Raw genomic sequence first — 14,915 nt, 5'->3', positions numbered from 1 at the left:
GTAGCAGGCAGTAGTATGGGGTAGTGATCACCAGGCCTCAGACGAGAGGACATGTGTTGATAATTTCGTGGGCGCTGGTCTATTCCAGGTGTTGTTCCTTGGTACTTGAATATTATTTGTCTGATGACTGACAAACAAAATTCACCATATTTGGGTTTCTTCTTGGTCTTCAACTTATACATATTATAAGCATTCAGCATGGAAATGTCAAGAAGATGGAAAAACAGTTTTATGTGCCACTTATAACTCTTGCGAACACAGTCAGCAAACCCAATCTGCATGTCACATTTGTCCACTAAGTGCATATTGAGGTTGTAATCCATCACAGCTGCAGGTTTTACAGTGGGTTCATTGGTCTCTCTATTCTGCTTGCCAGTGTCTACCATTTCGTGTCGGTGAACTGATGTCAGCAGTGTCATGCCACCGAAATGCCATGATGTCATTGGCAGCAAACACCTGCACTTCACCTCTACGACTGCCAGCATCGAACCTAGGCATATGTTTATGATTTCCACGCACTGTGCCACACACATCTGTCATGTTCACTCGCAAGAAATCACTGAGTATAGGGCTTGTGTACCAGTACCTATTTTCAAAGCAGGTGACAGGTCCTTAGCTTCGAACTATAGACCAATAAGCCTAACTTCCATAGTGGGAAAATTTATGGAATCAATAATTGCCGAGGCAGTTCATAGCCACCTTGAAAAGCATAAATTAATCAACGAATCTCAGCATGGTTTTACAAAGGGGCGTTCCTGCCTTACTAATTTATTAACTTTTTTCACTAAGGTATTTGAGGAGGTAGATCATGGTAATGAATATGATATTGTGTATATGGACTTCAGTAAGGCTTTTGACAGGGTCCCACATCAGAGACCATTGAGGAAAATTAAGGCACATGGAATAGGAGGAGAAATTTTTTCCTGGATAGAGGCATGGTTGACAAATAGGCAGCAGAGAGTTTGCATAAATGGGGAGAAATCAGAGTGGGGAAGTGTCACGAGCAGTGTTCCACAGGGTTGGGCCCCCTGCTGTTCACAATATACATAAACGACATAGATGAGGGCATAAAGAGCGACATCAGCAAGTTTGCCGATGACACCAAAATAGGCCGTCGAATTGATTCTGAAGAGGACATTAGAGCACTCCATGAAGATTTGAGTAGACTGATGCAGTGGTCGGAGAGGTGGCAGATGCAGTTTAATATAGACAAATGCAAAGTTCTAAATGTTGGACAGGACAATAACCATGCCACATGTAAACTAAATAATGTAGATCTTAATATTACAGATTGCGAAAAAGATTTAGGAGTTCTGGTTAGCAGTAATCTGAAACCAAGACAACAGTGCATAAGTGTTCGAAATAAAGCTAATAGAATCCTTGGCTTCATATGAAGAAGCATAAATAATAGGAGTCCTCAGGTTGTTCTTCAACTCTATACATCCTTGGTTAGGCCTCATTTAGATTATGCTGCACAGTTTTGGTCACCGTATTACAGAATGGATATAAATGCTCTGGAAAATGTACAAAGGAGGATGACAAAGTTGATCCCATGTATCAGAAACCTTCCCTATGAGGATAGACTAAGGGCCCTGAATCTGCACTCTCTAGAAAGACGTAGAATTAGGGGGGATATGATTGAGGTGTATAAATGGAAGATGAATAAATAAAGGGGATGTAAATAGTGTGCTGAAAATATCTAGCCTAGACAGGACTCGCAGCAATGGTTTTAAGTTAGAAAAATTCAGATTCAGGAAGGATATAGGAAAGTACTGGTTTGGTAATAGAGTTGTGGATGAGTGGAACAAACTCCCAAGTACAGTCATAGAGGCCAGAACATTGTGTAGCTTTAAAAATAGGGTGGATAAATACATGAGTGGGTGTGGGTGGGTGTGAGTTGGACCTGATTAGCTTGTGCTACCAGGACGGTTGCTGTGTTCCTCCCTTAAGTCAAGGTGACCTGACATGACTAGGTTGGGTGCATTGGCTTAAGCCGGTAGGAGACTTGGACCTGCCTCGCATGGGCCAGTAGGCCTTCTGCAGTGTTCCTTCGTTCTTATGTTCTTATAAAATATGCCCCTTACCAAGATATGGCTCCATCATTGTTCTAACCACATCACCAGAGATACCCAGTAACTTTCTGGTATCTTCCAATGTTTTACCGCCAGTGTACACAATTATATCCAAAACCAGACCAGTTTTGCAATCACACAGAACAAATAACTGTATACCAAAGTGTTTCCTCTTGCTTGGTATATACTGTTTGAATGAGAGTCTTCCTTTGTATAAAATCAAAGACTCATCAATAACAAGCTTCCTGAAGGGATAAAAATACATACAGCACTTTGTTTCAGGTACATAAACACACGTCTGATCTTATATAACCTGTCGCTTGTCAGGCCTTGTTTTGTCTGAAAAGTGTAACATACGTAACAGTAACACAAATCTAATCACTGGTATAATGTCGCTGAAAGCAGGGGTTGAAATCAGGCAGTCTGTCGTCCAGTATGTGTTGACACTGTGCTTATACACATGTGGCATAAGCATTATTGTGGCAAAGAACAGATACATCTCTGCCACAGTTGTGTCCTTCCACTGGTGTAGGCGTGATCTTGGTGACAGAATAGTGTTTTCCATGGTGTACTCAAAGTATGCATTGCTTTCCCTGACAATAATGTCCATCAGGGGTTCATCGAAGAACAACTGAAAGCATTTCAGTTCAGTGGGATTGTTCCCAAGTGTACATGATGGCCGTATTCCACTTTGTCCTCCATCAAAGTCATGGGGACTGGGAACAAACTCGTCATCTTGCTGCCAATCCCAGATGCGGTCAGCTGGTGGGTTCTGGATATTGTAATGTGGTTGTGCAGGTTGTGGTTGTGGTTGTTGTGGGAGTGTGGGGTCGGGTGAGGCTGGCTGTAGTTGTGCAGAGTCAGCAGCATGGGTAGTAACGTGGCCCGCTGCTGGTGTCACATGACTCGTACCACCATCACTATCACCACCACCGCCTGCTGCCTCACTTACATCATTGATACCCATCATAACAATATCGTCATCTTCACTATCAGGTCATGGTGTAGGGCCATGGGATGTGCTCCGAGATGTACTCCTTCCTCTTGGAAGAGCATATGGCACACTAGCAGACTACATGCGATGTCGTATATACTGCCACTTCACTGGGGAATATTCACCCTCACTGTCACAACTAGAACTACTTTCAATAACCTTGAAATCACTATCACTATTACTTACACTGCTCACATCTGAGTCTTGTACATGGGCAAATAGTTTCCTCTTTCGTCCTGGTACAGGTGAACATGAACGAGCCGGCCCAGATGTGGAAGGTTGTGGGTCATCTGGGTTTTCATCACTAATTACGTTATCCTGGGCACTTTTTTCGGTCACACCCGCTTCAAAACCAGGGAATTCACTTTCACTGACACTTTCATCGCTGTTTGAGCTATCACTTGGGAACAAAAGACCTCCAATCCGCCGAGGAGTGAGGAACTTCTTACCGCGAGGCATGGTGACTACCAAGATGGCCTTCCCAGAATGCACTGCTGAGTCCCAGATTTTTTTCACAGGGTGCACACCCACCACTGAGACCCATTCTCTCTCTCATGTAGGCCTACCAGCCCTCTCCCGCTTGATTTGAAGCCGCTAGAATTTATGCGTATGGATACGTCAAACACGGTATTTCCCATGATGTATATATACGACCAAGACAGTCAAGGGGTTAATACAGTATGATGCTGCAGATAGGGCAGGGTTACTCAAACTGATGCTGCCTGCATGATGCATTACCGCCGCGAGTATAGTCAAATATTGTACAATGGTGTGCATCAGCTGGCCCAGCCCAGCTGCCAGATGCACGGACGTATGTCGAGCAGGTTGTAAGTCGGATGGTAGGTGTATACCAGAAATGTTATAAATGGTGCAAAGGTGATTAAAACCATATCAAAGATGGATGACACAAACTCACTACCAACAATATCTAAACCTACAAGAATCACCGAGACAAGTATCTCCTTAATAGACCACATCTGGACTAACACCATATCCCCTTTAAAATCAGGCATAATGCATAATCACAGACAGTGCTACAGACTACTACCCAACTTTTCTCATAACTAATCTAGGTAAATTGCCCCAAGACATTACTAAAGTTACCTTCAGATTACATAACGAGACAGCTGTTAAGAACTTTATAGCAGCTATGAATAACATCGACTGGCAAAAATGAGCTCGAAACATATACAGATGTGAATGAATGTATAAATAATTTTCTAAAAAAAAGCCCATTACCTCTACAACAAACATTGCCCCCCAAAAAACTGAACAGATAACAGCAAAGAGACTGAATAGTCCCCGGCTAACACCCAGCATCCTCAAATCCATTAACACGAAGCACAAATATGAAAAACAGTATAGAATGGGGCAAATAACTAGAGACCAGTCTAAACATTACTCATCAGCTCTTACCAGCCTGATAAGAAGATCTAAAAAATTCTATTATGAAAATAGATTACATAACATCAAAGGTGATATGAAAAAGACCTGGAAAACTCTATCTGAAATTCTTGGAGCTAAAAAGTTATCCAAAACCAAAACAATCAAATTAACAAATCAGATGAACCCCTACTCACACCAACTGAAAAAGCAAACAGACTCAATGTTTTCTTCTCCACCACTGTGAGGGAAAAGTTCAATAGATAGGAGTAGAGAGGGAGTATATAGTAACAATAGTTTCATTGCCGGCTACTTGTTAAGGTAGGGTAAGTCAAGCTCCCGCTATTCCCGCCTTTCTTCCCCTCCCCAAAAGTGATAGTTTCATTGCCGGCTACTTGTTAAGGTAGGGTAAATCAAGCTCCCGCTATTCCCGCCTTTTTTCCCCCACCCCGAAAGTGATAGTTTGACTGCCGGCTGCTTGTTAAGGTAGGGTCAGTCTAGCTCCCGCTATCCCTTCCCCTCCTTCTTCCCCCCCCCTCCCGAAAGGTGACGTGTGGGGCTCCGGTCCAAACAGTAATCACTAGACTCACAGCTCCCAGCACTACTGTAAGTACATGCCTGCCTTGTATTCTAGTGGATTTATTGGTTGAAAGCTTCACTTTTGACCAATAATAAACTTAGTCCTTTCAGTCTTGCTCTAGGTTGACTGTTGTAATAATCACCACATCTTTTAGGTATTGTACTTATCATGGAGAGTGATTTCTTAAGCAGTGGGTAACCTGTCTATCTTTCCAGCTTGGATAACAGAGAGGGTCACCTGCCAATCAACGAGCAGAACTGATGGAGATGGACTAACGTCCTGAGACTTCCCCTTTTTGGATTTAATTACCTGTGCACCTGTAAGAAATTGCAGGATGTAACCCCTCATCATTGCGGTGGTAAAGGACCTGCTTTCCTGTCATCGGGATATAATACTAGCAGGACGCCAGTGTATCATCAACCCCCCTCACCGCCGCCACCCAAGGAACAACAACAACAACAACAAACATGGCTGACTCCCCCTCCAACTCCACTCCCTTCAAAGGATTCACCCATGATAACTCAGGTATGATTATTCCTGACAATATCAAGGACTACATCGTTGCTCTAGAAAATGAAATCAAAGATATCAAAGCAACACTCGAGTGACGAGAATCCAAGATAATCAACCTCGAGAATAAGATCCAAAACCTTGAAGAGAAGATTACATCGGGAAGTGTTGACACAGAAAATACTCTAAAAGCAGCTATAGCCAGTCACACTGAGCAAATAACAACAATAAATATGAAGGTTGAAGAAGCAATCAAGGACTGGAATCAGAACATGCACACTCGACTAAATGAATACCTTGATTTCCAAGACGACAAAACTGAACAAGATAAGTTGTCTGATGCAGTAATAATCAGCAATTACAATGAAAAATGGAGTGTACATAAATGAGTGTCTAACAAAAAAACGTCAAAACCTTCTGTTCAGGCTGAGAAAACTTAAACAGGAAAACAAAATACACCAGTGTTTCACGCGAGATGGGAAAATACTAGTAAGGAAAACATCAACAGGACAACAATATACCATCTCAAATGAACACGATTTCTCTACCTTCCTTAGAAAAGCTGACATTTCTTTAACAGATTAGATAAGTGCCCTTAATACATATATACGTGTGGTACATATAGTGTACGTTACTATTATATTGTGCATAATTATTTTTATTATTTTTCATCACTAGCTAATGCCAACTACCTCCAATACTCTATACTTCTTTCTTACTGCTATTAATTGCTCATAATTTTAAACTACAAGTCAAATCTTACTCCAAATTAATAATATTCATTATTCTTACCTGTCCATTTAATTTTGTTTATCACTACTTGTTTTTTTAGTCACTTTTCATTGTGTATGCAATTAGTGTATATTCCAATTACTTTTTTGCAAGTACCAAAACTATCTTTTGCTAGCTAGTACCAACTACCTCATTTTTTTTTACTTTTATTATGCAATAAACTGCTCAATTTATTTAATATTACAAATCAGATCTTACTCCTAAACCAATATTATTTCATAGTGACCACCTGTCCATTTAACTTTGTTTACCATTACTTAATTTTAGTCCCTTATATATTTTCTCCTTTATTTTAGCTTTATATAACTACCCTAGTTTATATATTCACAATTGTTAAAATAATCAAGGTGCTATTCTCAGGTGCTAAAGTAGAATAAGTTCACAATTTTGCCATTATATTCCAAAGCTCATTATTTGATTACCACTTTATTCTTCACCACAACTTATATTAGTCCCTTTTATATTATTATTTTATACTATAATTCTAACTTTAAAGAATTACCTTTATAGTTCTACCTACTATCATATTCCCAAGCTCCATTATTTGATCATCACAATATTTGTATTAGTCCCTTTTATATTGTCTCCTTTATTTTAGCTTAAAAAAAAAAAAAAAAAAAAAAACTACCTTAGCTCATTATTTTACATTTGTTAAATAATTCAGGTGCTATTTTTTAGCTTAAGACTATTTACTTTGTTTTATACTTAATTCTAACTATAGATTCACTACAAATCTTATGATTACAAGCATTGATCCTGATACCAACCTCTTATTTAATGACTTAAATGAATCAAACAGTTACTGTAATTACTACACTGCAGAACAATCAAAGGCACTTCTCAGTGCCAACAACAACATAACTATCTTTAACTACAATATCAGATCTTTAAGCAAGCATTACGATGACCTCATAGCATTACTAAATTCTTTACATGCCAATATGTCCATCATTACACTAACTGAAACCTGGCTAAAGCCTGATAGTACAGATGTCTATGCCATTCCTGGTTACACAGCCATACACAACTGTAGGCCAGACCAACAAGGGGGTGGCACAGCCATATACTACTCAGACCAACTAGAATGTATCACTAATACTTGCACAAGGGATGAACATGGGGAATATATAATAGCCAAATTCAAATCCAAATACCTACAAAAACCTCTCACATTGATAAACATCTACAGAGTTCCACAGTCAAACATTAGCCAATTTAGTCAAAACCTAGGAAGTATGATAACTGATGCACGCATGAACAAAGATCACTTACTACTCTCAGGTGACTTCAATATAAATCTCCTGCAAGACCAGGACCCACACGTTACTGAATTCACAAACACAATGAGTAACTGTATGTTGCTACCAACAGTAACAAAACCTACAAGAGTTACAGAGACTAGTGTTTCCCTACTTGACCACATCTGGACCAACACCATATCCCCTTTAAAATCAGGCATAATTACAGATAATACCACAGACCACTACCCGACTTTCCTCATAACAACTCTTGGTAAATTACCCCAAGACACTACTAAAGTCACCTTCAGACTTCACAATGAGGCAGCCATTAATAACTTCACAACAGCAGTAGCAAACATTGACTGGCACACTGAGCTAGAAATCTATACAGATATTGACGAATGTATTAATAATTTTCTAAAAAAGACCCAATACCTCTATAACAAGCACTGCCCTAAAAAAACTAAACAGATGACAGCTAAGAGACTGAACAGTCCCTGGCTAACACCCAGCATTCTCAAATCCATAAATACAAAACACCAATATGAAAAACAGTACAGAATGGGTCACATAACCAGAGACCAAACAAAACGTTACTCGTCAGTCCTAACCAGCCTGATAAGAAGGACAAAAAAATTGTATTATGAGAACAGATTATCCAACTTACGAGGTGATATAAAAAAGACCTGGAAAACCCTATCAGAAATTCTAGGAACAAAAAAGATATCACGAAATAGCGAAATAAAATTAGCAAAATCAGATGAACCCCAACTCCCACCAACAGAAACAGCAAACAGACTCAATGATTTCTTCTCCACTATAGGACAAAACCTTGCCAATAAAATCCCAAGCTCAGATACCCCACCAAATGACTACCTCACCGGCAACTACCCGAACACACTGTTCCTAGCTCCGACTAACCCATACGAAGTCTCCCTTATTATCAACACACTAAAAAACAAGGCAGGAGATTTAAATACCTTACCACCCTTTATATACAAAAAAGTGTCACAAGTGCTATCACCAATCATTGCAACACTCTTTAACAAATCCATTGAATCCTCCACCTTCCCTACAGTACTCAAAATAGCTAGGGTCACCCCGATCCACAAAGGAGGAGACCAAACAGAGTTGAATAACTATAGGCCAATATCCAACTTACACCCTCTCTCAAAAATCTTCGAAAAATTAATTCATAAACGAATCTACTCCTACCTTATCTCCCAAAACATACTCAACCCCTGCCAATTTGGATTCAGGCCTAATAAAAATACTAATGATGCTATTATACACATGCTAGAACATATATACACTGCAATAGAGAAAAAAGAAGTCCCACTGGGGATCTTCATTGACTTACGTAAAGCTTTTGATACAGTTGACCATGACTTGCACCACGTAAAATTGTCACACTATGGTATAAGAGGGCACTCCCTCAACTACCTCAAGTCATACCTCAGCAACAGAAGCCAATATGTGTATGCAAATGGGGCAAACTCCTCTGCACAACCAATTACAGTTGGTGTCCCACAGGGAAGTGTCCTTGGCCCTCTTCTCTTTCTCCTATACATAAATGACCTACCAAATGCTTCGCAACTACTCAAACCCACACTATTTGCAGATGACACTACATACGTCTTCTCCCACCCGAGCCCAGTCACGCTAGCCAATACTGTAAATACCGAATTACAGAAAATATCTACCTGGATGAGAACTAACAAACTTACACTAAACATTTACAAAACCTACTTCATTCAGTTTGGTAACAGAGCTACAGATATCCCTCTTAACATAATGATAAACGGATCACCTATCACAAAGCTAACAGAGGGAAAATTCTTAGGAATCCACCTTGATAATAGACTCAAATTTCATACACATATACAACAAATTTCTAAGAAAATTTCCAAGACTGTAGGCATACTATCGAAGATACGGTACTATGCTCCACAGTCAGCCCTCCTGGCCCTATATCACTCTCTTATTTACCCCTATCTCACCTATGGAATTTGTGCATGGGGCTCAACAACAAGTAACCATCTCAGACCACTAATTACCCAACAAAAGGCTGCAGTTAGAATGATAACAAATTCTCACTATAGGCAGCACACTCCACCAATATTCAATACACTAAACCTCCTCACCATACAAAACATCCATACTTACTACTGCACCTATTACATACATAGAACACTTAACTCTGATATTAACCCTCCCCTCAAACATCTCCTTGCCAACCTCAACAGAACACATGACCATAATACAAGGCACAGATCACTCTTTGATGTTCCTCGTGTCCATCTCACACTATGTAAAAACTCAATGCACATAAAAGGCCCTAAAATCTGGAATTCATTACCTGTAAATATAAAAGAAACACTACCTGTTTATAAATTCAAGTCTCTTCTCAAAGATCACTTACTCACCCAAAACAAAATAAATACTGAATAACTGAACCTTATAAATTGTATATCTTAAATGTTTCTCACAATTATATCACATAAATGTTAAACCTAAAACCCAATCTAACTTTATTATTTTTTAAATACACTACCTAACAGAATACTCCATTCTACTGAATGTACAACAATGCATACAACCATATGACCTGTCTTTGTAATACTCACTTGTGCTTTATAGTAACCTGTTTACATTAATGTTTTATCACTGATTTCATCATTGCTTAGTTAATCTTAAGTTAATTTTAAGCCAGCCCGTAATGCTATGCATAGTATAAGTGGCTTTGGCATACTGCTCTTACCTGTATTTGTTGTACCTCTGTATGTGTGCTCAAATTTTTAAATAAAATAAAGCCAGCCTTGGTAATACTGATTGAAGTTGTTACAGGGCTGAGTAAGCACAAATTGAAAATAAAAATAAAAATAAATAAAATAAAAGCCTTCACAAGTGGCGACCTTGCCAGGATCAACTCGACTGAATCAAGATTCAACTCCATCTCGAATCTACCATTGGAACTTCAACGCCTCATACCACAGACAGTTACCACCAGCCATGAGTAATCATTCTCTATGGTAGGACTACAGTACAGGTATTTAAAAGATTTGGTGATTGTTAGTCTCAATTTATTGTAAGTCAAGTCAAGGCAGGAATACTAGTTAATTCTGCCATCTATTTTTGTGTGAACTTGAAACACTTTGGAGGATTAGACTCTAGGGACCCGAGATTTTCCAGTGACAATTTGTTTCATTGAGCTCTTTATTATATCAAGGGAACTGTCATAGGGCACTCTTGATTTGTTGGTGAGAAGATTGGATGGTCAAGTAACCCCATTCTACTTACTGTTTGCTCGGAGCCGGCATAGAACCCTTCGTTTTAATTAATACATATTGTTTAATTGAAGTAGGGATCGAGCCCTCTGGTTTATTTACAGTTTGAGCGGAGCAGGAATTGAACCCTCCGTTTTCTTTAATACCCGTTTCATTTCCCCTGATAATTTAAGTTATTCTTGCAAGTATGGATGAATACCAGTTTTGGATGAATGCTGGAAGTAAGTTAGGAATAACAGGGAAAAATTTAGAATCTTTCATTTGTGCTAAGATCCAGGAAAGACTTGAAAGAGAGAGAATTGAGAGAGAAGAAAGACAGTTAGAAAGGGAAAGAGAAGAAGAAAAAGAGAGAGAATTGAGAGAGAAATCCAAGAAAGACAGTTAGAAAGAGAGAGAGAAGACAAAAAGGAGCGTGATAGACTTGATCGTGAGGAGAGAGCTAGAGCACGTGAAGAACAAGTTAAATTAAGAGAACTTGAGGAAAGAGCAAAGGATAGGGAACGTGAGGAACAAGCTAAAATACGTGAGGAACAAGCTAAGATATGTGAGGAACAGGTTAAATTAAGAGAACTTGAGGAAAGAGCAAAGGATGGAGAAGTTGAGGAAAAAGCTAGAGAACGTGAGGAAAAAGCTAGAGAACTTGAGTTAATAGAGAGAGAAAAGGATCACGAGCTCGAAAAATCTCGCCTTGAATTAGAGAATAGAAAGCTAACTTTTACACAACAACAATTAGAGGAAGGAGTAATGGAACAACGTGCAGTCAGTGCACATATTCCAACACCTAATTTACCTCCCTTCACAGAGGGGGAAGACATAACTTCATACATTATCAGGTTTGAAAATACCACTACCCTCTGTGAATGACCTGCTGACACTTGGGCTACCAGGTTAGGAATGTTATTTTCTAGTACAGCCTTGAATATCTATGCAACTTTGTCGCAGGATATCATATGTAATTATAACCTACTGAAGAAGGCAATCCTTAAAGCATATCAAAAAAACCACAAATTCTTACATGAAAGATTTCAGGTATGCCACCTTACAGCCTGGCCAGAACTTTCAGCAGTTACAGGTAACACTTTCGTTTGTCCGACTTTTGGATAGAGAGTTCAGGAATTGATCACAGTTATGAATCTCTTAGAGACTTCATGGTTGCTGACCAGTTCCTGACAGCTCTTCCTCACCAGATACGAACATTCATTAGAGAACGTAACCTGATTAAAACTGAGGAAGTTGCTGAGGCTGCTGACCTGTATGCTGAGGCTCACAATTCCTATAAAGACCTAAAGGGATCGAACCCTAAGGGCAAGGGTTCATCAGACCTTAAGAAATCAAAGCCTCTAGTGGAAAGTAAAATGACTTCTTTTATTCCTGTTTGTCATTTGTGTGGTGTTAAGGGACATAAACGTCCAGATTGTCCTTCTAAGAAGGTCCAAAAAGTTGGAAGATGTTTTAAAGACTGTAATGACCAAGCACCCTTCTGTTCAGGAACAGTTAATGGACTTAATGTATCTACCATTTTACGAGACATTGGATGCGCATGTACAGTCATTTCTGATAAGCTGTTCCCTAACCTTAAAGAAACTCATTCCTATGCTATACTTTCAGACTACTTGGGCCGTACGGACACTTTTCCTACCATCCGTTGTTACATTAGGTCTAAATGGTTCACAGGTTGGTCTGAAGCCGTACTAGCTCCCATCACTTCTTGCTCCATACTAATAGGTAATGTAAAAGGTGCCATTCTTCCTTCTGAGGTTGACCTTTCATCACCAAAGGTGGACATAAGTGTTTCAGATCCTCTTCCTGTAGAGTCAGAGAAGCCCCTCGAAAGTTCAGATGAGACAACGTCTCGTGAGATTCATGTGGGATTAAAAACCAGTGATGCTACTCTCGAAAGCGAGGTAGTAGGATCACCGGTTCACTTGTTAGATGAAAGTGAAGATATCACCTCCGATACCATAAATGTGTTGACTAGGGCTCAGACCAAAGCCCAGGTTTCTCCTACTGTCCATCCTTTGATTTTCCCTGACTTTAAGCCTTTAGATATATCGAAGGACTCCTTTGTCAATTTCCAACGTAATTGCCCTTCTCTTCAGAATTGCCATAATGCCGCTAAACAAAATCAAGTTATCCAAAGGAAAAACTTTTCATATAAATTTGAATATATAAAAGGTATCTTGTACAAGTCAGTATTCAAATTAAATTCAGATGAGATAGACTATTCCATCTTAGTTGTTCCAAGTCAATGCAGAGAGACTGTTCTTAAAATGGCTCATGACCTGCCAGTGGCCGGACATTTCTCTCATCGTAAAGCCTTAAATAAAATTAGGGAAACCTATTTTTGGCCAAAAATGTCCTCAGATATCACTACCTATTGTTGATCGTGTAAAGTTTGCCAACTGTCATCCTCCCGAGGTACCAGGCGAGTACCTATGGTCAAAATGCCAGTCTTTACAGTACCTTTTGAAAGAGTAGCTATTGACATCGTTGGTCCTTTATCTCCATTGTCATCTTGGGGACATAGATATATATTAACATTAGTTGATTATGCTTCGAGTTTCCCTGAAGCCATACCCTTAAAGACCATAACTACTACAGAGGTGGCTGAAGCCCTTTTGTCCATCTTCTCCAGAGTGGGTATCCCTTGAGAAATTTTGTCTGACCGTGGGACACAATTCACATCTGACTTAATGCAACATCTATACCAACTTCTGGGAGTGAAGCCTCTCTTCACCACACCCTATCATCCCAGCTGTAATGGGAGGATTGAGCGCCAGCATTCGATTCTCAAGTCCATTTTAAGGAAACTTTGCTCCCTTAAACCTAAGGAGTGGCATTGTTACCTACCCTGTGCTTTGTTTGCCATGAGGGAAGTTCCCAGTGACTCTTTGGGGTTTTCACCTTTTGAACTTCTCTATGGTAGACAGGCCAGAGGCCCATTGTCCATCCTTCATGACTTATGGACTAATGAGGAGATGAGTGCTGAGGTTCAGTCTTTTTACCAGTTTCTCCTTGACCTTAGATCCAAACTTGAGGAGACCTCTGACATAGTTTCAAAAAACCTAAGCTTGTCAATGGACCAGTACAAAACCTATTTTGATTCCAAAAGTCAGAGGAGAAGTTTTAAAGTAGGAGATGAAGTTCTTGTACTTTTGGCTATCAAGTCAAATAAATTATTAGTAGCATGGAAAGGTCCGTATAAAGTATTAAAAATTTGTGGGAAAGTTGACTACCTCATAGAAGTCAAGGGGAAACATAAACTTTATCATATCAACATCCTTAAGAAATATTACCGAAGAAATTCCGTTAACTGCCTTAATAACTTTGACTTAGTTTTTCCACAGGAACTTGATACGACAACTGAAGAATGTAAGGTGTGCGTAATTGACACCTCTAACTTAGACTATGATGAAGAACTACATGACTTGGTGACTTTTGACCACTCGGACGCAACCAACATTAATATTAATGAATCTTTGGATGACCATAAGAGACATGAACTACTTCAATGTGTGAGTAAGTTTACAGACGTTTTTACTGATATTCCAGGTGTTACCTCAACGGTAGTCCATAAGATTGACTTAGTGACGGACAATCCTATCAAACGAAAATTATACCCAGTTCCAGTTCATCTTAGGGATGCATTTGACCGAGAGGTAGACAAATTATTAAAACTAAAGATCATTGAACCTTCAGTATCTTCATATTGTTCACCAGTAGTCATGGTTAAGAAGGAGGATAATTCATATAGACTTGCTATTGACTTCAGAGGCCTTAATGCTATAACCCGGTGGGATGCTGAGCCTATGCCCTTAATAGATAGCGATCTACACAAATTTTATGACACTTCCTTCTTTTCACAGATTGATATTGCGCAGGCATATCATCAAGTAATATTAGATCCTTCTTCTAAGCAGTACACCGCTTTTCCTACACACCAAGGACTGATGCAATATAGAACTATGCCCTTCGGTTTGGTAACTGCCTGTGCTACCTACGTGAGACTGATGAGAAAGGTCTTGGGTAATATGCCAAACGTTTCAGTTTATTTTG

The 14,915-nt window shown here is 39.4% G+C and overlaps 1 protein-coding gene across 1 annotated transcript in view; it reads left to right on the top strand.

Moving 5' to 3' along the window:
- The window catches only part of LOC138853474 (neuferricin), an 86,562-nt gene that overhangs the window by 22,953 nt on the left and 48,694 nt on the right, over positions 1-14,915 (top strand). The window lies entirely within an intron of this gene.

Source organism: Cherax quadricarinatus, chromosome 31 (genome assembly GCF_038502225.1).
Source record: "Cherax quadricarinatus isolate ZL_2023a chromosome 31, ASM3850222v1, whole genome shotgun sequence".
Taxonomy (NCBI): Eukaryota; Metazoa; Arthropoda; class Malacostraca; order Decapoda; family Parastacidae; genus Cherax; species Cherax quadricarinatus.
Note: the sequence above shows the minus strand (reverse complement) of the source record. Positions and strands in the feature narration are given on the sequence as shown.